This window comes from Oncorhynchus keta, chromosome 28 (genome assembly GCF_023373465.1).
Source record: "Oncorhynchus keta strain PuntledgeMale-10-30-2019 chromosome 28, Oket_V2, whole genome shotgun sequence".
Classification (NCBI taxonomy): Eukaryota; Metazoa; Chordata; class Actinopteri; order Salmoniformes; family Salmonidae; genus Oncorhynchus; species Oncorhynchus keta.
In genome coordinates this window covers 25,861,137-25,887,745 of record NC_068448.1, presented here as the reverse complement: position 1 = coordinate 25,887,745, position 26,609 = coordinate 25,861,137, and the positions used below count along the sequence as shown (strand labels likewise).

At 44.5% G+C, this 26,609-nt stretch overlaps 1 protein-coding gene and 1 long non-coding RNA gene across 7 annotated transcripts in view; one reads left to right on the top strand and one right to left on the bottom strand.

Annotated features, from left to right (window-relative positions):
- hdac7a (histone deacetylase 7a) overlaps positions 1–26,609 on the bottom strand; it is a 121,626-nt gene that overhangs the window by 25,501 nt on the left and 69,516 nt on the right. The gene's annotated exons all lie outside the window — the stretch shown is intronic.
- Positions 1,026–26,323, top strand: LOC127913270 (uncharacterized). Its single transcript, XR_008085465.1, has 5 exons — positions 1,026–1,723; positions 2,995–3,434; positions 16,289–17,432; positions 18,807–20,459; positions 25,937–26,323. It is a non-coding gene; the product is annotated as an uncharacterized LOC127913270 (long non-coding RNA).

The window sequence follows — 26,609 nt, the reverse complement described above, 5'->3', positions numbered from 1 at the left end:
ATCTGGTGTTGTGTTCAACTAGGTGGAGAGGGTTTGATTAGGTGACCTGGTGTTGTGTTCAACTAGGTGGAGAGAGTTTGATTAGGTGACCTGGTGTTGTGTTCAACTAGGTGGAGAGGGTTTGATTAGGTGACCTGGTGTTGTGTTCAACTAGGTGGAGAGGGTTTGATTAGGTGACCTGGTGTTGTGTTCAACTAGGTGGAGAGGGTTTGATTAGGTGACCTGGTGTTGTGTTCAACTAGGTGGAGAGGGTTTGATTAGGTGACCTGGTGTTGTGTTCAACTAGGTGGAGAGGGTTTGATTAGGTGACCTGGTGTTGTGTTCAACTAGGTGGAGAGGGTTTGATTAGGTGACCTGGTGTTGTGTTCAACTAGGTGGAGAGAGTTTGATTAGGTGACCTGGTGTTGTGTTCAACTAGGTGGAGAGGGTTTGATTAGGTGACCTGGTGTTGTGTTCAACTAGGTGGAGAGGGTTTGATTAGGTGACCTGGTGTTGTGTTCAACTAGGTGGAGAGGGTTTGATTAGGTGACCTGGTGTTGTGTTCAACTAGGTGGAGAGGGTTTGATTAGGTGACCTGGTGTTGTGTTCAACTAGGTGGAGAGAGTTTGATTAGGTGACCTGGTGTTGTGTTCAACTAGGTGGAGAGAGTTTGATTAGGTGACCTGGTGTTGTGTTCAACTAGGTGGAGAGAGTTTGATTAGGTGACCTGGTGTTGTGTTCAACTAGGTGGAGAGGGTTTGATTAGGTGATCTGGTGTTGTGTTCAACTAGGTGGAGAGAGTTTGATTAGGTGACCTGGTGTTGTGTTCAACTAGGTGGAGAGGGTTTGATTAGGTGATCTGGTGTTGTGTTCTACTAGGTGGAGAGAGTTTGATTAGGTGACCTGGTGTTGTGTTCAACTAGGTGGAGAGAGTTTGATTAGGTGACCTGGTGTTGTGTTCAACTAGGTGGAGAGAGTTTTGACAAGTGTGATTAGGTGACCTGGTGTTGTGTTCAACTAGGTGGAGAGGGTTTGATTAGGTGATCTGGTGTTGTGTTCAACTAGGTGGAGAGAGTTTGATTAGGTGACCTGGTGTTGTGTTCAACTAGGTGGAGAGGGTTTGATTAGGTGATCTGGTGTTGTGTTCTACTAGGTGGAGAGAGTTTGATTAGGTGACCTGGTGTTGTGTTCAACTAGGTGGAGAGAGTTTGATTAGGTGACCTGGTGTTGTGTTCAACTAGGTGGAGAGAGTTTGATTAGGTGACCTGGTGTTGTGTTCAACTAGGTGGAGAGGGTTTGATTAGGTGACCTGGTGTTGTGTTCAACTAGGTGGAGAGGGTTTGATTAGGTGACCTGGTGTTGTGTTCAACTAGGTGGAGAGGGTTTGATTAGGTGACCTGGTGTTGTGTTCAACTAGGTGGAGAGAGTTTGATTAGGTGATCTGGTGTTGTGTTCAACTAGGTGGAGAGAGTTTGATTAGGTGATCTGGTGTTGTGTTCAACTAGGTGGAGAGAGTTTGATTAGGTGACCTGGTGTTGTGTTCAACTAGGTGGAGAGAGTTTGATTAGGTGATCTGGTGTTGTGTTCTACTAGGTGGAGAGAGTTTGATTAGGTGATCTGGTGTTGTGTTCTACTAGGTGGAGAGAGTTTGATTAGGTGATCTGGTGTTGTGTTCTACTAGGTGGAGAGAGTTTGATTAGGTGATCTGGTGTTGTGTTCTACTAGGTGGAGAGAGTTTGATTAGGTGACCTGGTGTTGTGTTCAACTAGGTGGAGAGAGTTTGATTAGGTGACCTGGTGTTGTGTTCAACTAGGTGGAGAGAGTTTGATTAGGTGATCTGGTGTTGTGTTCAACTAGGTGGAGAGAGTTTGATTAGGTGACCTGGTGTTGTGTTCAACTAGGTGGAGAGAGTTTGATTAGGTGACCTGGTGTTGTGTTCAACTAGGTGGAGAGAGTTTGATTAGGTGATCTGGTGTTGTGTTCTACTAGGTGGAGAGAGTTTGATTAGGTGACCTGGTGTTGTGTTCAACTAGGTGGAGAGAGTTTGATTAGGTGACCTGGTGTTGTGTTCTACTAGGTGGAGAGAGTTTGATTAGGTGACCTGGTGTTGTGTTCAACTAGGTGGAGAGAGTTTGATTAGGTGACCTGGTGTTGTGTTCAACTAGGTGGAGAGAGTTTGATTAGGTGACCTGGTGTTGTGTTCAACTAGGTGGAGAGAGTTTGATTAGGTGACCTGGTGTTGTGTTCAACTAGGTGGAGAGAGTTTGATTAGGTGACCTGGTGTTGTGTTCAACTAGGTGGAGAGAGTTTGATTAGGTGACCTGGTGTTGTGTTCAACTAGGTGGAGAGAGTTTGATTAGGTGACCTGGTGTTGTGTTCAACTAGGTGGAGAGGGTTTGATTAGACCTGGTGTTGTGTTCAACTAGGTGGAGAGAGTTTGATTTGGTGATCTGGTGTTGTGTTCAACTAGGTGGAGAGAGTTTGATTAGGTGACCTGGTGTTGTGTTCAACTAGGTGGAGAGGGTTTGATTAGGTGACCTGGTGTTGTGTTCAACTAGGTGGAGAGAGTTTGATTAGGTGATCTGGTGTTGTGTTCAACTAGGTGGAGAGAGTTTGATTAGGTGATCTGGTGTTGTGTTCAACTAGGTGGAGAGAGTTTGATTAGGTGACCTGGTGTTGTGTTCAACTAGGTGGAGAGGGTTTGATTAGGTGACCTGGTGTTGTGTTCAACTAGGTGGAGAGAGTTTGATTAGGTGACCTGGTGTTGTGTTCAACTAGGTGGAGAGAGTTTGATTAGGTGATCTGGTGTTGTGTTCAACTAGGTGGAGAGAGTTTGATTAGGTGATCTGGTGTTGTGTTCTACTAGGTGGAGAGTTTGATTAGGTGATCTGGTGTTGTGTTCAACTAGGTGGAGAGAGTTTGATTAGGTGACCTGGTGTTGTGTTCAACTAGGTGGAGAGAGTTTGATTAGGTGATCTGGTGTTGTGTTCAACTAGGTGGAGAGAGTTTGATTAGGTGATCTGGTGTTGTGTTCTACTAGGTGGAGAGAGTTTGATTAGGTGATCTGGTGTTGTGTTCTACTAGGTGGAGAGAGTTTGATTAGGTGATCTGGTGTTGTGTTCTACTAGGTGGAGAGAGTTTGATTAGGTGATCTGGTGTTGTGTTCTACTAGGTGGAGAGAGTTTGATTAGGTGATCTGGTGTTGTGTTCTACTAGGTGGAGAGAGTTTGATTAGGTGATCTGGTGTTGTGTTCTACTAGGTGGAGAGAGTTTGATTAGGTGACCTGGTGTTGTGTTCAACTAGGTGGAGAGAGTTTGATTAGGTGACCTGGTGTTGTGTTCAACTAGGTGGAGAGAGTTTGATTAGGTGATCTGGTGTTGTGTTCTACTAGGTGGAGAGAGTTTGATTAGGTGACCTGGTGTTGTGTTCAACTAGGTGGAGAGAGTTTGATTAGGTGACCTGGTGTTGTGTTCTACTAGGTGGAGAGAGTTTGATTAGGTGACCTGGTGTTGTGTTCAACTAGGTGGAGAGGGTTTGATTAGGTGACCTGGTATTGTGTTCAACTAGGTGGAGAGAGTTTGATTAGGTGACCTGGTGTTGTGTTCAACTAGGTGGAGAGAGTTTGATTAGGTGACCTGGTGTTGTGTTCAACTAGGTGGAGAGAGTTTGATTAGGTGACCTGGTATTGTGTTCAACTAGGTGGAGAGGGTTTGATTAGGTGACCTGGTGTTGTGTTCAACTAGGTGGAGAGAGTTTGATTAGGTGACCTGGTGTTGTGTTCTACTAGGTGGAGAGGGTTTGATTAGGTGACCTGGTGTTGTGTTCAACTAGGTGGAGAGAGTTTGATTAGGTGATCTGGTGTTGTGTTCAACTAGGTGGAGAGAGTTTGATTAGGTGACCTGGTGTTGTGTTCAACTAGGTGGAGAGAGTTTGATTAGGTGACCTGGTGTTGTGTTCAACTAGGTGGAGAGAGTTTGATTAGGTGACCTGGTGTTGTGTTCAACTAGGTGGAGAGAGTTTGATTAGGTGATCTGGTGTTGTGTTCTACTAGGTGGAGAGAGTTTGATTAGGTGACCTGGTGTTGTGTTCAACTAGGTGGAGAGAGTTTGATTAGGTGATCTGGTGTTGTGTTCAACTAGGTGGAGAGAGTTTGATTAGGTGATCTGGTGTTGTGTTCAACTAGGTGGAGAGAGTTTGATTAGGTGATCTGGTGTTGTGTTCAACTAGGTGGAGAGAGTTTGATTAGGTGACCTGGTGTTGTGTTCAACTAGGTGGAGAGGGTTTGATTAGGTGACCTGGTGTTGTGTTCAACTAGGTGGAGAGGGTTTGATTAGGTGACCTGGTGTTGTGTTCAACTAGGTGGAGAGGGTTTGATTAGGTGACCTGGTGTTGTGTTCAACTAGGTGGAGAGAGTTTGATTAGGTGATCTGGTGTTGTGTTCAACTAGGTGGAGAGAGTTTGATTAGGTGATCTGGTGTTGTGTTCAACTAGGTGGAGAGAGTTTGATTAGGTGATCTGGTGTTGTGTTCAACTAGGTGGAGAGAGTTTGATTAGGTGATCTGGTGTTGTGTTCAACTAGGTGGAGAGAGTTTGATTAGGTGATCTGGTGTTGTGTTCAACTAGGTGGAGAGAGTTTGATTAGGTGATCTGGTGTTGTGTTCAACTAGGTGGAGAGAGTTTGATTAGGTGATCTGGTGTTGTGTTCAACTAGGTGGAGAGAGTTTGATTAGGTGATCTGGTGTTGTGTTCAACTAGGTGGAGAGAGTTTGATTAGGTGACCTGGTGTTGTGTTCAACTAGGTGGAGAGAGTTTGATTAGGTGACCTGGTGTTGTGTTCTACTAGGTGGAGAGGGTTTGATTAGGTGACCTGGTGTTGTGTTCAACTAGGTGGAGAGGGTTTGATTAGGTGACCTGGTGTTGTGTTCAACTAGGTGGAGAGAGTTTGATTAGGTGATCTGGTGTTGTGTTCAACTAGGTGGAGAGTTTGATTAGGTGATCTGGTGTTGTGTTCAACTAGGTGGAGAGAGTTTGATTAGGTGATCTGGTGTTGTGTTCAACTAGGTGGAGAGAGTTTGATTAGGTGACCTGGTGTTGTGTTCAACTAGGTGGAGAGAGTTTGATTAGGTGACCTGGTGTTGTGTTCTACTAGGTGGAGAGAGTTTGATTAGGTGACCTGGTGTTGTGTTCAACTAGGTGGAGAGAGTTTGATTAGGTGACCTGGTGTTGTGTTCAACTAGGTGGAGAGAGTTTGATTAGGTGACCTGGTGTTGTGTTCAACTAGGTGGAGAGAGTTTGATTAGGTGACCTGGTGTTGTGTTCAACTAGGTGGAGAGAGTTTGATTAGGTGACCTGGTGTTGTGTTCAACTAGGTGGAGAGAGTTTGATTAGGTGACCTGGTGTTGTGTTCAACTAGGTGGAGAGAGTTTGATTAGGTGACCTGGTGTTGTGTTCTACTAGGTGGAGAGGGTTTGATTAGGTGACCTGGTGTTGTGTTCAACTAGGTGGAGAGAGTTTGATTTGGTGATCTGGTGTTGTGTTCAACTAGGTGGAGAGAGTTTGATTAGGTGACCTGGTGTTGTGTTCAACTAGGTGGAGAGAGTTTGATTAGGTGACCTGGTGTTGTGTTCAACTAGGTGGAGAGAGTTTGATTAGGTGACCTGGTGTTGTGTTCAACTAGGTGGAGAGAGTTTGATTAGGTGATCTGGTGTTGTGTTCAACTAGGTGGAGAGAGTTTGATTAGGTGACCTGGTGTTGTGTTCAACTAGGTGGAGAGAGTTTGATTAGGTGATCTGGTGTTGTGTTCAACTAGGTGGAGAGAGTTTGATTAGGTGACCTGGTGTTGTGTTCAACTAGGTGGAGAGAGTTTGATTAGGTGATCTGGTGTTGTGTTCAACTAGGTGGAGAGAGTTTGATTAGGTGACCTTGTTGTGTTCAACTAGGTGGAGAGGGTTTGATTAGGTGACCTGGTGTTGTGTTCAACTAGGTGGAGAGGTTTGATTAGGTGACCTGGTGTTGTGTTCAACTAGGTGGAGAGGTTTGATTAGGTGACCTGGTGTTGTGTTCAACTAGGTGGAGAGAGTTTGATTAGGTGATCTGGTGTTGTGTTCAACTAGGTGGAGAGAGTTTGATTAGGTGATCTGGTGTTGTGTTCAACTAGGTGGAGAGAGTTTGATTAGGTGATCTGGTGTTGTGTTCAACTAGGTGGAGAGAGTTTGATTAGGTGATCTGGTGTTGTGTTCAACTAGGTGGAGAGAGTTTGATTAGGTGATCTGGTGTTGTGTTCAACTAGGTGGAGAGAGTTTGATTAGGTGATCTGGTGTTGTGTTCAACTAGGTGGAGAGAGTTTGATTAGGTGATCTGGTGTTGTGTTCAACTAGGTGGAGAGAGTTTGATTAGGTGATCTGGTGTTGTGTTCAACTAGGTGGAGAGAGTTTGATGAGGTGACCTGGTGTTGTGTTCAACTAGGTGGAGAGAGTTTGATTAGGTGACCTGGTGTTGTGTTCTACTAGGTGGAGAGGGTTTGATTAGGTGACCTGGTGTTGTGTTCAACTAGGTGGAGAGGGTTTGATTAGGTGACCTGGTGTTGTGTTCAACTAGGTGGAGAGAGTTTGATTAGGTGATCTGGTGTTGTGTTCAACTAGGTGGAGAGAGTTTGATTAGGTGATCTGGTGTTGTGTTCAACTAGGTGGAGAGAGTTTGATTAGGTGATCTGGTGTTGTGTTCAACTAGGTGGAGAGAGTTTGATTAGGTGATCTGGTGTTGTGTTCAACTAGGTGGAGAGAGTTTGATTAGGTGATCTGGTGTTGTGTTCAACTAGGTGGAGAGAGTTTGATTAGGTGATCTGGTGTTGTGTTCAACTAGGTGGAGAGAGTTTGATTAGGTGATCTGGTGTTGTGTTCAACTAGGTGGAGAGAGTTTGATTAGGTGATCTGGTGTTGTGTTCAACTAGGTGGAGAGAGTTTGATTAGGTGACCTGGTGTTGTGTTCAACTAGGTGGAGAGAGTTTGATTAGGTGACCTGGTGTTGTGTTCACTAGGTGGAGAGGGTTTGATTAGGTGACCTGGTGTTGTGTTCAACTAGGTGGAGAGGGTTTGATTAGGTGATCTGGTGTTGTGTTCAACTAGGTGGAGAGAGTTTGATTAGGTGATCTGGTGTTGTGTTCAACTAGGTGGAGAGAGTTTGATTAGGTGATCTGGTGTTGTGTTCAACTAGGTGGAGAGAGTTTGATTAGGTGATCTGGTGTTGTGTTCAACTAGGTGGAGGATTAGGTGATCTGGTGTTGTGTTCAACTAGGTGGAGAGAGTTTGATTAGGTGATCTGGTGTTGTGTTCAACTAGGTGGAGAGAGTTTGATTAGGTGATCTGGTGTTGTGTTCAACTAGGTGGAGAGAGTTTGATTAGGTGATCTGGTGTTGTGTTCAACTAGGTGGAGAGAGTTTGATTAGGTGATCTGGTGTTGTGTTCAACTAGGTGGAGAGAGAGTTTGATGAGGTGACCTGGTGTGTTCAACTAGGTGGAAGAGTTTGATTAGGTGACCTGGTGTTGTGTTCAACTAGGTGGAGAGGGTTTGATTAGGTGACCTGGTGTTGTGTTCAACTAGGTGGAGAGAGTTTGATTAGGTGATCTGGTGTTGTGTTCAACTAGGTGGAGAGAGTTTGATTAGGTGATCTGGTGTTGTGTTCAACTAGGTGGAGAGAGTTTGATTAGGTGATCTGGTGTTGTGTTCAACTAGGTGGAGAGAGTTTGATTAGGTGATCTGGTGTTGTGTTCAACTAGGTGGAGAGGTTTGATTAGGTGATCTGGTGTTGTGTTCAACTAGGTGGAGAGAGTTTGATTAGGTGATCTGGTGTTGTGTTCAACTAGGTGGAGAGAGTTTGATTAGGTGATCTGGTGTTGTGTTCAACTAGGTGGAGAGAGTTTGATTAGGTGATCTGGTGTTGTGTTCAACTAGGTGGAGAGGGTTTGATTAGGTGATCTGGTGTTGTGTTCAACTAGGTGGAGAGAGTTTGATTAGGTGATCTGGTGTTGTGTTCAACTAGGTGGAGAGGGTTTGATTAGGTGATCTGGTGTTGTGTTCAACTAGGTGGAGAGAGTTTGATTAGGTGATCTGGTGTTGTGTTCAACTAGGTGGAGAGAGTTTGATTAGGTGACCTGGTGTTGTGTTCAACTAGGTGGAGAGGGTTTGATTAGGTGATCTGGTGTTGTGTTCAACTAGGTGGAGAGAGTTTGATTAGGTGACCTGGTGTTGTGTTCAACAAGGTGGAGAGGGTTTGATTAGGTGATCTGGTGTTGTGTTCAACTAGGTGGAGAGTTTGATTAGGTGACCTGGTCTGGCGTTGTGTTCAACTAGGTGGAGAGGGTTTGATTAGGTGATCTGGTATTTGTGTTCAACTAGGTGGAGAGAGTTTGATTCGGTGACCTCTGGCGTTGTGTTCAACTAGGTGGAGAGGGTTTGATTAGGTGATCTGGTGGTTGTGTTCAACTAGGTGGAGAGAGTTTGATTAGGTGATCTGGTGTTGTGTTCAACTAGGTGGAGAGAGTTTGATTAGGTGATCTGGTGTTGTGTTCAACTAGGTGGAGAGGGTTTGATTAGGTGATCTGGTGTTGTGTTCAACTAGGTGGAGAGAGTTTGATTAGGTGATCTGGTGTTGTGTTCAACTAGGTGGAGAGGTTTGATTAGGTGATCTGGTGTTGTGTTCAACTAGGTGGAGAGAGTTTGATTAGGTGACCTGGTGTTGTGTTCAACTAGGTGGAGAGAGTTTGATTAGGTGATCTGGTGTTGTGTTCAACTAGGTGGAGAGAGTTTGATTAGGTGACCTGGTGTTGTGTTCAACTAGGTGGAGAGAGTTTGATTAGGTGATCTGGTGTTGTGTTCAACTAGGTGGAGAGAGTTTGATTAGGTGACCTGGTGTTGTGTTCAACTAGGTGGAGAGAGTTTGATTAGGTGACCTGGTGTTGTGTTCAACTAGGTGGAGAGAGTTTGATTAGGTGATCTGGTGTTGTGTTCAACTAGGTGGAGAGAGTTTGATTAGGTGACCTGGTGTTGTGTTCAACTAGGTGGAGAGAGTTTGATTAGGTGACCTGGTGTTGTGTTCAACTAGGTGGAGAGAGTTTGATTAGGTGACCTGGTGTTGTGTTCAACTAGGTGGAGAGAGTTTGATTAGGTGATCTGGTGTTGTGTTCTACTAGGTGGAGAGAGTTTGATTAGGTGACCTGGTGTTGTGTTCAACTAGGTGGAGAGAGTTTGATTAGGTGATCTGGTGTTGTGTTCAACTAGGTGGAGAGAGTTTGATTTGGTGATCTGGTGTTGTGTTCAACTAGGTGGAGAGAGTTTGATTAGGTGATCTGGTGTTGTGTTCAACTAGGTGGAGAGAGTTTGATTAGGTGACCTGGTGTTGTGTTCAACTAGGTGGAGAGGGTTTGATTAGGTGACCTGGTGTTGTGTTCAACTAGGTGGAGAGGGTTTGATTAGGTGACCTGGTGTTGTGTTCAACTAGGTGGAGAGGTTTGATTAGGTGACCTGGTGTTGTGTTCAACTAGGTGGAGAGAGTTTGATTAGGTGATCTGGTGTTGTGTTCAACTAGGTGGAGAGAGTTTGATTAGGTGATCTGGTGTTGTGTTCAACTAGGTGGAGAGAGTTTGATTAGGTGATCTGGTGTTGTGTTCAACTAGGTGGAGAGAGTTTGATTAGGTGATCTGGTGTTGTGTTCAACTAGGTGGAGAGAGTTTGATTAGGTGATCTGGTGTTGTGTTCAACTAGGTGGAGAGAGTTTGATTAGGTGATCTGGTGTTGTGTTCAACTAGGTGGAGAGAGTTTGATTAGGTGATCTGGTGTTGTGTTCAACTAGGTGGAGAGAGTTTGATTAGGTGATCTGGTGTTGTGTTCAACTAGGTGGAGAGAGTTTGATTAGGTGACCTGGTGTTGTGTTCAACTAGGTGGAGAGAGTTTGATTAGGTGACCTGGTGTTGTGTTCAACTAGGTGGAGAGGGTTTGATTAGGTGACCTGGTGTTGTGTTCAACTAGGTGGAGAGAGTTTGATTAGGTGACCTGGTGTTGTGTTCAACTAGGTGGAGAGTTTGATTAGGTGATCTGGTGTTGTGTTCAACTAGGTGGAGAGAGTTTGATTAGGTGATCTGGTGTTGTGTTCAACTAGGTGGAGAGAGTTTGATTAGGTGATCTGGTGTTGTGTTCAACTAGGTGGAAGAGTTTGATTAGGTGATCTGGTGTTGTGTTCAACTAGGTGGAGAGAGTTTGATTAGGTGATCTGGTGTTGTGTTCAACTAGGTGGAGAGAGTTTGATTAGGTGATCTGGTGTTGTGTTCAACTAGGTGGAGAGAGTTTGATTAGGTGATCTGGTGTTGTGTTCAACTAGGTGGAGAGAGTTTGATTAGGTGACCTGGTGTTGTGTTCAACTAGGTGGAGAGAGTTTGATTAGGTGACCTGGTGTTGTGTTCTACTAGGTGGAGAGGGTTTGATTAGGTGACCTGGTGTTGTGTTCAACAAGGTGGAGAGAGTTTGATTAGGTGATCTGGTGTTGTGTTCAACTAGGTGGAGAGAGTTTGATTAGGTGATCTGGTGTTGTGTTCTACTAGGTGGAGAGAGTTTGATTAGGTGATCTGGTGTTGTGTTCAACTAGGTGGAGAGAGTTTGATTAGGTGATCTGGTGTTGTGTTCAACTAGGTGGAGAGGTTTGATTAGGTGATCTGGTGTTGTGTTCAACTAGGTGGAGAAGAGTTTGATTAGGTGATCTGGTGTTGTGTTCAACTAGGTGGAGAAAGTTTGATTAGGTGATCTGGTGTTGTGTTCAACTAGGTGGAGAGAGTTTGATTAGGTGATCTGGTGTTGTGTTCAACAAGGTGGAGAGGGTTTGATTAGGTGATCTGGTGTTGTGTTCAACTAGGTGGAGAGAGTTTGATTAGGTGACCAGATCTGGTGTTGTGTTCAACTAGGTGGAGAGGGTTTGATTAGGTGATCTGGTGTTGTGTTCAACTAGGTGGAGAGAGTTTGATGAGGTGACCTGGTGTTGTGTTCAACTAGGTGGAGAGAGTTTGATTTGGTGACCTGGTGTTGTGTTCAACAAGGTGGAGAGGGTTTGATTAGGTGATCTGGTGTTGTGTTCAACTAGGTGGAGAGAGTTTGATTAGGTGACCTGGTGTTGTGTTCAACAAGGTGGAGAGAGTTTGATTAGGTGATCTGGTGTTGTGTTCAACTAGGTGGAGAGAGTTTGATTAGGTGATCTGGTTTGTGTTCAACTAGGTGGAGAGGGTTTGATTAGGTGATCTGGTGTTGTGTTCAACTAGGTGGAGAGAGTTTGATTCGGTGACCAGATCTGGCGTTGTGTTCAACTAGGTGGAGAGGGTTTGATTAGGTGATCTGGTGGTGTGTTCAACTAGGTGGAGAGAGTTTGACGAGGTGATCTGGTGTTGTGTTCAACTAGGTGGAGAGGGTTTGATTAGGTGATCTGGTGTTGTGTTCAACTAGGTGGAGAGGGTTTGATTAGGTGATCTGGTGTTGTGTTCAACTAGGTGGAGAGAGTTTGATTAGGTGATCTGGTGTTGTGTTCAACTAGGTGGAGAGGGTTTGATTAGGTGATCTGGTGTTGTGTTCAACTAGGTGGAGAGAGTTTGATTAGGTGATCTGGTGTTGTGTTCAACTAGGTGGAGAGAGTTTGATTAGGTGATCTGGTGTTGTGTTCAACTAGGTGGAGAGAGTTTGATTAGGTGATCTGGTGTTGTGTTCAACTAGGTGGAGAGTTTGATTAGGTGATCTGGTGTTGTGTTCAACTAGGTGGAGAGAGTTTGATTAGGTGATCTGGTGTTGTGTTCAACTAGGTGGAGAGAGTTTGATTAGGTGACCTGGTGTTGTGTTCAACTAGGTGGAGAGGTTTGATTAGGTGATCTGGTGTTGTGTTCAACTAGGTGGAGAGAGTTTGATTAGGTGACCTGGTGTTGTGTTCAACTAGGTGGAGAGAGTTTGATTAGGTGATCTGGTGTTGTGTTCAACTAGGTGGAGAGAGTTTGATTAGGTGATCTGGTGTTGTGTTCAACTAGGTGAGAGTTTGATTAGGTGATCTGGTTTGTGTTCAACTAGGTGGAGAGAGTTTGATTAGGTGACCTGGTGTTGTGTTCAACTAGGTGGAGAGAGTTTGATTAGGTGACCTGGTGTTGTGTTCAACTAGGTGGAGAGAGTTTGATTAGGTGATCTGGTGTTGTGTTCAACTAGGTGGAGAGAGTTTGATTTGGTGATCTGGTGTTGTGTTCAACTAGGTGGAGAGAGTTTGATTAGGTGATCTGGTGTTGTGTTCAACTAGGTGGAGAGAGTTTGATTAGGTGACCTGGTGTTGTGTTCAACTAGGTGGAGAGAGTTTGATTAGGTGATCTGGTGTTGTGTTCAACTAGGTGGAGAGAGTTTGATTAGGTGACCTGGTGTTGTGTTCAACTAGGTGGAGAGGGTTTGATTAGGTGATCTGGTGTTGTGTTCAACAAGGTGGAGAGGGTTTGATTAGGTGATCTGGTGTTGTGTTCAACTAGGTGGAGAGAGTTTGATTAGGTGATCTGGTGTTGTGTTCAACAAGGTGGAGAGAGTTTGATTAGGTGATCTGGTGTTGTGTTCAACTAGGTGGAGAGAGTTTGATTAGGTGATCTGGTGTTGTGTTCAACTAGGTGGAGAGAGTTTGATTAGGTGATCTGGTGTTGTGTTCAACTAGGTGGAGAGAGTTTGATTAGGTGATCTGGTGTTGTGTTCAACTAGGTGGAGAGAGTTTGATTAGGTGATCTGGTGTTGTGTTCAACTAGGTGGAGAGAGTTTGATTAGGTGATCTGGTGTTGTGTTCAACTAGGTGGAGAGAGTTTGATTAGGTGACCTGGTGTTGTGTTCAACTAGGTGGAGAGAGTTTGATTAGGTGACCTGGTGTTGTGTTCAACTAGGTGGAGAGAGTTTGATTAGGTGACCTGGTGTTGTGTTCAACTAGGTGGAGAGAGTTTGATTAGGTGACCTGGTGTTGTGTTCAACTAGGTGGAGAGGTTTGATTAGGTGATCTGGTGTTGTGTTCAACTAGGTGGAGAGGGTTTGATTTGGTGACCTGGTTTGTGTTCAACTAGGTGGAGAGAGTTTGATTAGGTGATCTGGTGTTGTGTTCAACTAGGTGGAGAGAGTTTGATTAGGTGATCTGGTGTTGTGTTCAACTAGGTGGAGAGAGTTTGATTAGGTGATCTGGTGTTGTGTTCAACTAGGTGGAGAGAGTTTGATTAGGTGATCTGGTGTTGTGTTCAACTAGGTGGAGAGAGTTTGATTAGGTGATCTGGTGTTGTGTTCAACTAGGTGGAGAGAGTTTGATTAGGTGATCTGGTGTTGTGTTCAACTAGGTGGAGAGAGTTTGATTAGTGACCTGGTGTTGTGTTCAACTAGGTGGAGAGGGTTTGATTAGGTGATCTGGTGTTGTGTTCAACTAGGTGGAGAGAGTTTGATTAGGTGATCTGGTGTTGTGTTCAACTAGGTGGAGAGAGTTTGATTAGGTGATCTGGTGTTGTGTTCAACTAGGTGGAGAGAGTTTGATTAGGTGATCTGGTGTTGTGTTCAACTAGGTGGAGAGGGTTTGATTAGGTGATCTGGTGTTGTGTTCAACTAGGTGGAGAGAGTTTGATTAGGTGACCTGGTGTTGTGTTCAACTAGGTGGAGAGAGTTTGATTAGGTGATCTGGTGTTGTGTTCAACTAGGTGGAGAGAGTTTGATTTGGTGATCTGGTGTTGTGTTCAACTAGGTGGAGAGAGTTTGATTAGGTGATCTGGTGTTGTGTTCAACTAGGTGGAGAGAGTTTGATTAGGTGACCTGGTGTTGTGTTCAACTAGGTGGAGAGAGTTTGATTAGGTGACCTGGTGTTGTGTTCAACTAGGTGGAGAGAGTTTGATTAGGTGATCTGGTGTTGTGTTCAACAAGGTGGAGAGAGTTTGATTAGGTGATCTGGTGTTGTGTTCAACTAGGTGGAGAGAGTTTGATTAGGTGATCTGGTGTTGTGTTCAACTAGGTGGAGAGAGTTTGATTAGGTGACCTGGTGTTGTGTTCAACTAGGTGGAGAGAGTTTGATTAGGTGATCTGGTGTTGTGTTCAACTAGGTGGAGAGAGTTTGATTAGGTGACCTGGTGTTGTGTTCAACTAGGTGGAGAGGGTTTGATTAGGTGATCTGGTGTTGTGTTCAACTAGGTGGAGAGGTTTGATTAGGTGATCTGGTGTTGTGTTCAACTAGGTGGAGAGAGTTTGATTAGGTGATCTGGTGTTGTGTTCAACAAGGTGGAGAGAGTTTGATTAGGTGATCTGGTGTTGTGTTCAACTAGGTGGAGAGAGTTTGATTAGGTGACCTGGTGTTGTGTTCAACTAGGTGGAGAGGGTTTGATTAGATCTGGTGTTGTGTTCAACAAGGTGGAGAGAGTTTGATTAGGTGATCTGGTGTTGTGTTCAACTAGGTGGAGAGAGTTTGATTAGTGATCTGGTGTTGTGTTCAACTAGGTGGAGAGGTTTGATTAGGTGATCTGGTGTTGTGTTCAACTAGGTGGAGAGAGTTTGATTAGGTGATCTGGTGTTGTGTTCAACTAGGTGGAGAGAGTTTGATTAGGTGATCTGGTGTTGTGTTCAACTAGGTGGAGAGAGTTTGATTAGGTGACCTGGTGTTGTGTTCAACTAGGTGGAGAGGGTTTGATTAGGTGATCTGGTGTTGTGTTCAACTAGGTGGAGAGAGTTTGATTAGGTGATCTGGTGTTGTGTTCAACTAGGTGGAGAGGGTTTGATTAGGTGATCTGGTGTTGTGTTCAACTAGGTGGAGAGAGGGTTTGATTAGGTGATCTGGTGTTGTGTTCAACTAGGTGGAGAGAGGTTTGATTTGTGTTCAACTAGGTGAAGAGTTTGATTAGGTGATCTGGTGTTGTTTCAACTAGGTGGAGAGAGTTTGATTAGGTGATCTGGTGTTGTGTTCAACTAGGTGGAGAGAGTTTGATTAGGTGATCTGGTGTTGTGTTCAACTAGGTGGAGAGGTTTTGATTAGGTGATCTGGTGTTGTGTTCAACTAGGTGGAGAGGGTTTGATTAGGTGATCTGGTGTTGTGTTCAACTAGGTGGAGAGAGTTTGATTAGGTGATCTGGTGTTGTGTTCAACAAGGTGGAGAGAGTTTGATTAGGTGATCTGGTGTTGTGTTCAACTAGGTGGAGAGAGTTTGATTAGGTGACCTGGTGTTGTGTTCAACTAGGTGGAGAGGGTTTGATTAGGTGATCTGGTGTTGTGTTCAACAAGGTGGAGAGAGTTTGATTAGGTGATCTGGTGTTGTGTTCAACTAGGTGGAGAGAGTTTGATTAGGTGATCTGGTGTTGTGTTCAACTAGGTGGAGAGAGTTTGATTAGGTGATCTGGTGTTGTGTTCAACAAGGTGGAGAGAGTTTGATTAGGTGACCTGGTGTTGTGTTCAACTAGGTGGAGAGAGTTTGATTAGTGATCTGGTATTTGTGTTCAACTAGGTGGAGAGAGTTTGATTAGGTGACCTGTGTTGTGTTCAACTAGGTGGAGAGAGTTTGATTAGGTGACCTGGTGTTGTGTTCAACTAGGTGGAGAGAGTTTGATTAGGTGATCTGGTGTTGTGTTCAACTAGGTGGAGAGGGTTTGATTAGGTGATCTGGTGTTGTGTTCAACTAGGTGGAGAGAGTTTGATTAGGTGATCTGGTGTTGTGTTCAACTAGGTGGAGAGAGTTTGATTAGGTGATCTGGTGTTGTGTTCAACTAGGTGGAGAGAGTTTGATTAGGTGATCTGGTGTTGTGTTCAACTAGGTGGAGAGAGTTTGATTAGGTGACCTGGTGTTGTGTTCAACTAGGTGGAGAGAGTTTGATTAGGTGACCTGGTGTTGTGTTCAACTAGGTGGAGAGAGTTTGATTAGGTGATCTGGTGTTGTGTTCTACTAGGTGGAGAGAGTTTGATTAGGTGACCTGGTGTTGTGTTCAACTAGGTGGAGAGAGTTTGATTAGGTGACCTGGTGTTGTGTTCAACTAGGTGGAGAGAGTTTGATTTGGTGATCTGGTGTTGTGTTCAACTAGGTGGAGAGAGTTTGATTAGGTGACCTGGTGTTGTGTTCAACTAGGTGGAGAGAGTTTGATTAGGTGACCTGGTGTTGTGTTCAACTAGGTGGAGAGAGTTTGATTAGGTGACCTGGTGTTGTGTTCAACTAGGTGGAGAGTTTGATTAGGTGATCTGGTGTTGTGTTCTAACTAGGTGGAGAGAGTTTGATTAGGTGACCTGGTGTTGTGTTCAACTAGGTGGAGAGAGTTTGATTAGGTGATCTGGTGTTGTGTTCAACTAGGTGGAGAGAGTTTGATTTGGTGATCTGGTGTTGTGTTCAACTAGGTGGAGAGAGTTTGATTAGGTGATCTGGTGTTGTGTTCAACTAGGTGGAGAGAGTTTGATTAGGTGACCTGGTGTTGTGTTCAACTAGGTGGAGAGGGTTTGATTAGGTGACCTGGTGTTGTGTTCAACTAGGTGGAGAGGGTTTGATTAGGTGACCTGGTGTTGTGTTCAACTAGGTGGAGAGGGTTTGATTAGGTGACCTGGTGTTGTGTTCAACAAGGTGGAGAGAGTTTGATTAGGTGATCTGGTGTTGTGTTCAACTAGGTGGAGAGAGTTTGATTAGGTGATCTGGTGTTGTGTTCAACTAGGTGGAGAGAGTTTGATTAGGTGATCTGGTGTTGTGTTCAACTAGGTGGAGAGAGTTTGATTAGGTGATCTGGTGTTGTGTTCAACTAGGTGGAGAGAGTTTGATTAGGTGATCTGGTGTTGTGTTCAACTAGGTGGAGAGAGTTTGATTAGGTGATCTGGTGTTGTGTTCAACTAGGTGGAGAGAGTTTGATTAGGTGATCTGGTGTTGTGTTCAACTAGGTGGAGAGAGTTTGATTAGGTGATCTGGTGTTGTGTTCAACTAGGTGGAGAGAGTTTGATGAGGTGACCTGGTGTTGTGTTCAACTAGGTGGAGAGAGTTTGATTAGGTGACCTGGTGTTGTGTTCTACTAGGTGGAGAGGGTTTGATTAGGTGACCTGGTGTTGTGTTCAACTAGGTGGAGAGGGTTTGATTAGGTGACCTGGTGTTGTGTTCAACAAGGTGGAGAGAGTTTGATTAGGTGATCTGGTGTTGTGTTCAACTAGGTGGAGAGAGTTTGATTAGGTGATCTGGTGTTGTGTTCAACTAGGTGGAGAGAGTTTGATTAGGTGATCTGGTGTTGTGTTCAACTAGGTGGAGAGAGTTTGATTAGGTGATCTGGTGTTGTGTTCAACTAGGTGGAGAGAGTTTGATTAGGTGATCTGGTGTTGTGTTCAACTAGGTGGAGAGAGTTTGATTAGGTGATCTGGTGTTGTGTTCAACTAGGTGGAGAGAGTTTGATTAGGTGATCTGGTGTTGTGTTCAACTAGGTGGAGAGAGTTTGATGAGGTGACCTGGTGTTGTGTTCAACTAGGTGGAGAGAGTTTGATTAGGTGACCTGGTGTTGTGTTCTACTAGGTGGAGAGGGTTTGATTAGGTGACCTGGTGTTGTGTTCAACAAGGTGGAGAGAGTTTGATTAGGTGATCTGGTGTTGTGTTCAACTAGGTGGAGAGAGTTTGATTAGGTGATCTGGTGTTGTGTTCTACTAGGTGGAGAGAGTTTGATTAGGTGATCTGGTGTTGTGTTCAACTAGGTGGTGAGAGTTTGATTAGGTGATCTGGTGTTGTGTTCAACTAGGTGGAGAGGGTTTGATTAGGTGATCTGGTGTTGTGTTCAACTAGGTGGAGAGAGTTTGATTAGGTGATCTGGTGTTGTGTTCAACTAGGTGGAGAGAGTTTGATTAGGTGATCTGGTGTTGTGTTCAACTAGGTGGAGAGAGTTTGATTAGGTGATCTGGTGTTGTGTTCAACAAGGTGGAGAGGGTTTGATTAGGTGATCTGGTGTTGTGTTCAACTAGGTGGAGAGAGTTTGATTAGGTGATCTGGTGTTGTGTTCAACAAGGTGGAGAGGGTTTGATTAGGTGATCTGGTGTTGTGTTCAACTAGGTGGAGAGAGTTTGATGAGGTGACCTGGTGTTGTGTTCAACTAGGTGGAGAGAGTTTGATTTGGTGACCTGGTGTTGTGTTCAACAAGGTGGAGAGGGTTTGATTAGGTGATCTGGTGTTGTGTTCAACTAGGTGGAGAGAGTTTGATTAGGTGACCTGGTGTTGTGTTCAACAAGGTGGAGAGGGTTTGATTAGGTGATCTGGTGTTGTGTTCAACTAGGTGGAGAGAGTTTGATTCGGTGACCAGATCTGGCGTTGTGTTCAACTAGGTGGAGAGGGTTTGATTAGGTGATCTGGTGTTGTGTTCAACTAGGTGGAGAGAGTTTGATTCGGTGACCAGATCTGGCGTTGTGTTCAACTAGGTGGAGAGGGTTTGATTAGGTGATCTGGTGGTGTGTTCAACTAGGTGGAGAGAGTTTGACGAGGTGATCTGGTGTTGTGTTCAACTAGGTGGAGAGGGTTTGATTAGGTGATCTGGTGTTGTGTTCAACTAGGTGGAGAGGGTTTGATTAGGTGATCTGGTGGTGTGTTCAACTAGGTGGAGAGAGTTTGACGAGGTGATCTGGTGTTGTGTTCAACTAGGTGGAGAGGGTTTGATTAGGTGATCTGGTGTTGTGTTCAACTAGGTGGAGAGGGTTTGATTAGGTGATCTGGTGGTGTGTTCAACTAGGTGGAGAGAGTTTGATTAGGTGATCTGGTGTTGTGTTCAACTAGGTGGAGAGAGTTTGATTAGGTGATCTGGTGTTGTGTTCAACTAGGTGGAGAGAGTTTGATTAGGTGATCTGGTGTTGTGTTCAACTAGGTGGAGAGAGTTTGATTAGGTGATCTGGTGTTGTGTTCAACTAGGTGGAGAGAGTTTGATTAGGTTATCTGGTGTTGTGTTCAACTAGGTGGAGAGGGTTTGATTAGGTGATCTGGTGTTGTGTTCAACTAGGTGGAGAGAGTTTGATTTGGTGACCTGGTGTTGTGTTCAACTAGGTGGAGAGAGTTTGATTAGGTGATCTGGTGTTATGTTCAACAAGGTGGAGAGAGTTTGATTTGGTGATCTGGTGTTGTGTTCAATAAGGTGGAGAGAGTTTGATTAGGTGATCTGGTGTTGTGTTCAACTAGGTGGAGAGAGTTTGATTAGGTGACCTGGTGTTGTGTTCAACTAGGTGGAGAGAGTTTGATTTGGTGACCTGGTGTTGTGTTCAACTAGGTGGAGAGAGTTTGATTAGGTGATCTGGTGTTATGTTCAACAAGGTGGAGAGAGTTTGATTTGGTGATCTGGTGTTGTGTTCAATAAGGTGGAGAGAGTTTGATTAGGTGATCTGGTGTTGTGTTCAACTAGGTGGAGAGAGTTTGATTAGGTGACCTGGTGTTGTGTTCAACAAGGTGGAGAGAGTTTGATTAGGTGATCTGGTGTTGTGTTCAACTAGGTGGAGAGAGTTTGATTAGGTGACCTGGTGTTGTGTTCAACTAGGTGGAGAGGGTTTGATTAGGTGATCTGGTGTTGTGTTCAACAAGGTGGAGAGGGTTTGATTAGGTGATCTGGTGTTGTGTTCAACTAGGTGGAGAGAGTTTGATTAGGTGATCTGGTGTTGTGTTCAACAAGGTGGAGAGAGTTTGATTAGGTGATCTGGTGTTGTGTTCAACTAGGTGGAGAGAGTTTGATGAGGTGACCTGGTGTTGTGTTCAACTAGGTGGAGAGGGTTTGATTAGGTGATCTGGTGTTGTGTTCAACAAGGTGGAGAGAGTTTGATTAGGTGATCTGGTGTTGTGTTCAACTAGGTGGAGAGAGTTTGATTAGGTGATCTGGTGTTGTGTTCAACTAGGTGGAGAGAGTTTGATTAGGTGATCTGGTGTTGTGTTCAACAAGGTGGAGAGAGTTTGATTAGGTGACCTGGTGTTGTGTTCAACTAGGTGGAGAGAGTTTTATTAGGTGACCTGGTGTTGTGTTCAACTAGGTGGAGAGAGTTTGATTAGGTGACCTGGTGTTGTGTTCAACTAGGTGGAGAGAGTTTGATTAGGTGACCTGGTGTTGTGTTCTACTAGGTGGAGAGAGTTTGATTAGGTGATCTGGTGTTGTGTTCAACTAGGTGGAGAGGGTTTGATTTGGTGACCTGGTGTTGTGTTCAACTAGGTGGAGAGAGTTTGATTAGGTGATCTGGTGTTGTGTTCGACTAGGTGGAGAGAGTTTGATGAGGTGATCTGGTGTTGTGTTCAACTAGGTGGAGAGAGTTTGATTAGGTGATCTGGTGTTGTGTTCAACTAGGTGGAGAGAGTTTGATTAGGTGATCTGGTGTTGTGTTCAACTAGGTGGAGAGAGTTTGATTAGGTGATCTGGTGTTGTGTTCAACAAGGTGGAGAGAGTTTGATTAGGTGATCTGGTGTTGTGTTCAACTAGGTGGAGAGAGTTTGATGAGGTGACCTGGTGTTGTGTTCAACTAGGTGGAGAGCGTTTGATTAGGTGATCTGGTGTTGTGTTCAACAAGGTGGAGAGAGTTTGATTAGGTGATCTGGTGTTGTGTTCAACTAGGTGGAGAGAGTTTGATTAGGTGATCTGGTGTTGTGTTCAACTAGGTGGAGAGAGTTTGATTAGGTGATCTGGTGTTGTGTTCAACTAGGTGGAGAGGGTTTGATTAGGTGATCTGGTGTTGTGTTCAACTAGGTGGAGAGAGTTTGATTTGGTGACCTGGTGTTGTGTTCAACTAGGTGGAGAGAGTTTGATTAGGTGATCTGGTGTTATGTTCAACAAGGTGGAGAGAGTTTGATTTGGTGATCTGGTGTTGTGTTCAATAAGGTGGAGAGAGTTTGATTAGGTGATCTGGTGTTGTGTTCAACTAGGTGGAGAGAGTTTGATTAGGTGACCTGGTGTTGTGTTCAACTAGGTGGAGAGAGTTTGATTTGGTGACCTGGTGTTGTGTTCAACTAGGTGGAGAGGGTTTGATTAGGTGATCTGGTGTTGTGTTCAACTAGGTGGAGAGAGTTTGATTTGGTGACCTGGTGTTGTGTTCAACTAGGTGGAGAGAGTTTGATTAGGTGATCTGGTGTTATGTTCAACAAGGTGGAGAGAGTTTGATTTGGTGATCTGCTGTTGTGTTCAATAAGGTGGAGAGAGTTTGATTAGGTGATCTGGTGTTGTGTTCAACTAGGTGGAGAGAGTTTGATTAGGTGACCTGGTGTTGTGTTCAACTAGGTGGAGAGGTTTGATTTGGTGACCTGGTGTTGTGTTCAACTAGGTGGAGAGAGTTTGATTAGGTGATCTGGTGTTATGTTCAACAAGGTGGAGAGAGTTTGATTTGGTGATCTGGTGTTGTGTTCAACTAAGGTGGAGAGAGTTTGATTAGGTGATCTGGTGTTGTGTTCAACTAGGTGGAGAGAGTTTGATTAGGTGACCTGGTGTTGTGTTCAACAAGGTGGAGAGAGTTTGATTAGGTGATCTGGTGTTGTGTTCAACTAGGTGGAGAGAGTTTGATTAGGTGACCTGGTGTTGTGTTCAACTAGGTGGAGAGGGTTTGATTAGGTGATCTGGTGTTGTGTTCAACTAGGTGGAGAGGGTTTGATTAGGTGATCTGGTGTTGTGTTCAACTAGGTGGAGAGAGTTTGATTAGGTGATCTGGTGTTGTGTTCAACTAGGTGGAGAGAGTTTGATTAGGTGATCTGGTGTTGTGTTCAACTAGGTGGAGAGAGTTTGATGAGGTGACCTGGTGTTGTGTTCAACTAGGTGGAGAGGGTTTGATTAGGTGATCTGGTGTTGTGTTCAACAAGGTGGAGAGAGTTTGATTAGGTGATCTGGTGTTGTGTTCAACTAGGTGGAGAGAGTTTGATTAGGTGATCTGGTGTTGTGTTCAACTAGGTGGAGAGAGTTTGATTAGGTGATCTGGTGTTGTGTTCAACAAGGTGGAGAGAGTTTGATTAGGTGACCTGGTGTTGTGTTCAACTAGGTGGAGAGAGTTTTATTAGGTGACCTGGTGTTGTGTTCAACTAGGTGGAGAGAGTTTGATTAGGTGACCTGGTGTTGTGTTCAACTAGGTGGAGAGAGTTTGATTAGGTGACCTGGTGTTGTGTTCAACTAGGTGGAGAGAGTTTGATTAGGTGATCTGGTGTTGTGTTCAACTAGGTGGAGAGGGTTTGATTAGGTGACCTGGTGTTGTGTTCAACTAGGTGGAGAGAGTTTGATTAGGTGATCTGGTGTTGTGTTCGACTAGGTGGAGAGAGTTTGATGAGGTGATCTGGTGTTGTGTTCAACTAGGTGGAGAGAGTTTGATTAGGTGATCTGGTGTTGTGTTCAACTAGGTGGAGAGTTTGATTAGGTGATCTGGTGTTGTGTTCAACTAGGTGGAGAGAGTTTGATTAGGTGATCTGGTGTTGTGTTCAACAAGGTGGAGAGAGTTTGATTAGGTGATCTGGTGTTGTGTTCAACTAGGTGGAGAGAGTTTGATTAGGTGACCTGGTGTTGTGTTCAACTAGGTGGACTTTGATTAGGTGATCTGGTGTTGTGTTCAACAAGGTGGAGAGATTTGATTAGGTGATCTGGTGTTGTGTTCAACTAGGTGGAGAGAGTTTGATTAGGTGATCTGGTGTTGTGTTCAACTAGGTGGAGAGAGTTTGATTAGGTGATCTGGTGTTGTGTTCAACTAGGTGGAGAGGGTTTGATTAGGTGATCTGGTGTTGTGTTCAACTAGGTGGAGAGAGTTTGATTAGGTGACCTGGTGTTGTGTTCAACTAGGTGGAGAGAGTTTGATTAGGTGATCTGGTGTTGTGTTCAACAAGGTGGAGAGAGTTTGATTAGGTGATCTGGTGTTGTGTTCAACTAGGTGGAGAGAGTTTGATTAGGTGATCTGGTGTTGTGTTCAACTAGGTGGAGAGAGTTTGATTAGGTGACCTGGTGTTGTGTTCAACTAGGTGGAGAGAGTTTGATTTGGTGACCTGGTGTTGTGTTCAACTAGGTGGAGAGAGTTTGATTAGGTGATCTGGTGTTGTGTTCAACTAGGTGGAGAGAGTTTGATTAGGTGATCTGGTGTTGTGTTCAACTAAGGTGGAGAGAGTTTGATTAGGTGATCTAGTTGTGTTCAACTAGGTGGAGAGTTTGATTAGGTGACCTGGTGTTGTGTTCAACTAAGGTGGAGAGAGTTTGATTAGGTGATCTGGTGTTGTGTTCAACTAGGTGGAGAGAGTTTGATTAGGTGACCTGGTGTTGTGTTCAACTAGGTGGAGAGGGTTTGATTAGGTGATCTGGTGTTGTGTTCAACAAGGTTAGGTTAGGTGATCTGGTGTTGTGTTCAACTAGGTGGAGAGAGTTTGATTAGGTGATCTGGTGTTGTGTTCAACAAGGTGGAGAGAGTTTGATTAGGTGATCTGGTGTTGTGTTCAACTAGGTGGAGAGAGTTTGATGAGGTGACCTGGTGTTGTGTTCAACTAGGTGGAGAGGTTTGATTAGGTGACCTGGTGTTGTGTTCAACAAGGTGGAGAGAGTTTGATTAGGTGATCTGGTGTTGTGTTCAACTAGGTGGAGAGAGTTTGATTAGGTGATCTGGTGTTGTGTTCAACTAGGTGGAGAGAGTTTGATTAGGTGATCTGGTGTTGTGTTCAACTAGGTGGAGAGAGTTTGATTAGGTGACCTGGTGTTGTGTTCAACTAGGTGGAGAGAGTTTGATTAGGTGACCTGGTGTTGTGTTCAACTAGGTGGAGAGAGTTTGATTAGGTGACCTGGTGTTGTGTTCAACTAGGTGGAGAGAGTTTGATTAGGTGACCTGGTGTTGTGTTCTACTAGGTGGAGAGAGTTTGATTAGGTGATCTGGTGTTGTGTTCAACTAGGTGGAGAGGGTTTGATTTGGTGACCTGGTGTTGTGTTCAACTAGGTGGAGAGAGTTTGATTAGGTGATCTGGTGTTGTGTTCAACTAGGTGGAGAGAGTTTGATTAGGTGATCTGGTGTTGTGTTCAACTAGGTGGAGAGAGTTTGATTAGGTGATCTGGTGTTGTGTTCAACTAGGTGGAGAGAGTTTGATTAGGTGATCTGGTGTTGTGTTCAACTAGGTGGAGAGAGTTTGATTAGGTGACCTGGTGTTGTGTTCAACTAGGTGGAGAGGGTTTGATTAGGTGATCTGGTGTTGTGTTCAACAAGGTGGAGAGGGTTTGATTAGGTGATCTGGTGTTGTGTTCAACTAGGTGGAGAGAGTTTGATTAGGTGATCTGGTGTTGTGTTCAACTAGGTGGAGAGAGTTTGATTAGGTGATCTGGTGTTGTGTTCAACTAGGTGGAGAGAGTTTGATTAGAGGTGACCTGGTGTTGTGTTCAACTAGGTGGAGAGGGTTTGATTAGGTGATCTGGTGTTGTGTTCAACAAGGTGGAGAGAGTTTGATTAGGTGATCTGGTGTTGTGTTCAACTAGGTGGAGAGAGTTTGATTAGGTGATCTGGTGTTGTGTTCAACTAGGTGGAGAGAGTTTGATTAGGTGATCTGGTGTTGTGTTCAACAAGGTGGAGAGAGTTTGATTAGGTGACCTGGTGTTGTGTTCAACTAGGTGGAGAGAGTTTGATTAGGTGACCTGGTGTTGTGTTCAACTAGGTGGAGAGAGTTTGATTAGGTGATCTGGTGTTGTGTTCAACAAGGTGGAGAGAGTTTGATTAGGTGATCTGGTGTTGTGTTCTAATAGGTGGAGAGAGTTTGATTAGGTGACCTGGTGTTGTGTTCAACTAGGTGGAGAGAGTTTGATTAGGTGATCTGGTGTTGTGTTCAACTAGGTGGAGAGAGTTTGATTAGGTGATCTGGTGTTGTGTTCAACTAGGTGGAGAGAGTTTGATTAGGTGATCTGGTGTTGTGTTCAACTAGGTGGAGAGAGTTTGATTAGGTGATCTGGTGTTGTGTTCAACTAGGTGGAGAGAGTTTGATTAGGTGACCTGGTGTTGTGTTCAACTAGGTGGAGAGAGTTTGATTAGGTGACCTGGTGTTGTGTTCAACTAGGTGGAGAGTTTGATTAGGTGATCTGGTGTTGTGTTCAACAAGGTGGAGAGAGTTTGATTAGGTGATCTGGTGTTGTGTTCAACTAGGTGGAGAGTTTGATTAGGTGATCTGGTGTTGTGTTCAACTAGGTGGAGAGAGTTTGATTAGGTGATCTGGTGTTGTGTTCAACTAGGTGGAGAGAGTTTGATTAGGTGATCTGGTGTTGTGTTCAACTAGGTGGAGAGAGTTTGATTAGGTGACCTGGTGTTGTGTTCAACTAGGTGGAGAGAGTTTGATTAGGTGACCTGGTGTTGTGTTCAACTAGGTGGAGAGAGTTTGATTAGGTGATCTGGTGTTGTGTTCAACTAGGTGGAGAGAGTTTGATTAGGTGATCTGGTGTTGTGTTCAACTAGGTGGAGAGAGTTTGATTAGGTGACCTGGTGTTGTGTTCAACTAGGTGGAGAGAGTTTGATTAGGTGATCTGGTGTTGTGTTCAACTAGGTGGAGAGAGTTTGATTAGGTGATCTGGTGTTGTGTTCAACTAGGTGGAGAGAGTTTGATTAGGTGATCTGGTGTTGTGTTCAACTAGGTGGAGAGAGTTTGATTAGGTGACCTGGTGTTGTGTTCAACTAGGTGGAGAGGTTTGATTAGGTGATCTGGTGTTGTGTTCAACTAGGTGGAGAGAGTTTGATTAGGTGATCTGGTGTTGTGTTCAACAAGGTGGAGAGGGTTTGATTAGGTGATCTGGTGTTGTGTTCAACTAGGTGGAGAGAGTTTGATTAGGTGACCTGGTGTTGTGTTCAACTAGGTGGAGAGGGTTTGATTAGGTGATCTGGTGTTGTGTTCAACTAGGTGGAGAGGTTTGATTAGGTGATCTGGTGTTGTGTTCAACAAGGTGGAGAGGGTTTGATTAGGTGATCTGGTGTTGTGTTCAACTAGGTGGAGAGAGTTTGATTAGGTGATCTGGTGTTGTGTTCAACTAGGTGGAGAGGGTTTGATTAGGTGATCTGGTGTTGTGTTCAACAAGGTGGAGAGAGTTTGATTAGGTGATCTGGTGTTGTGTTCAACTAGGTGGAGAGAGTTTGATGAGGTGACCTGGTGTTGTGTTCAACTAGGTGGAGAGAGTTTGATTAGGTGATCTGGTGTTGTGTTCAACAAGGTGGAGAGAGTTTGATTAGGTGATCTGGTGTTGTGTTCAACTAGGTGGAGAGAGTTTGATTAGGTGATCTGGTGTTGTGTTCAACTAGGTGGAGAGAGTTTGATTAGGTGATCTGGTGTTGTGTTCAACTAGGTGGAGAGAGTTTGATTAGGTGATCTGGTGTTGTGTTCAACTAGGTGGAGAGAGTTTGATTAGGTGACCTGGTGTTGTGTTCAACTAGGTGGAGAGAGTTTGATTAGGTGACCTGGTGTTGTGTTCAACAAGGTGGAGAGGGTTTGATTAGGTGATCTGGTGTTGTGTTCAACTAGGTGGAGAGGTTTGATTAGGTGATCTGGTGTTGTGTTCAACAAGGTGGAGAGAGTTTGATTAGGTGATCTGGTGTTGTGTTCAACTAGGTGGAGAGGGTTTGATTAGGTGATCTGGTGTTGTGTTCAACTAGGTGGAGAGAGTTTGATTAGGTGATCTGGTGTTGTGTTCAACTAGGTGGAGAGAGTTTG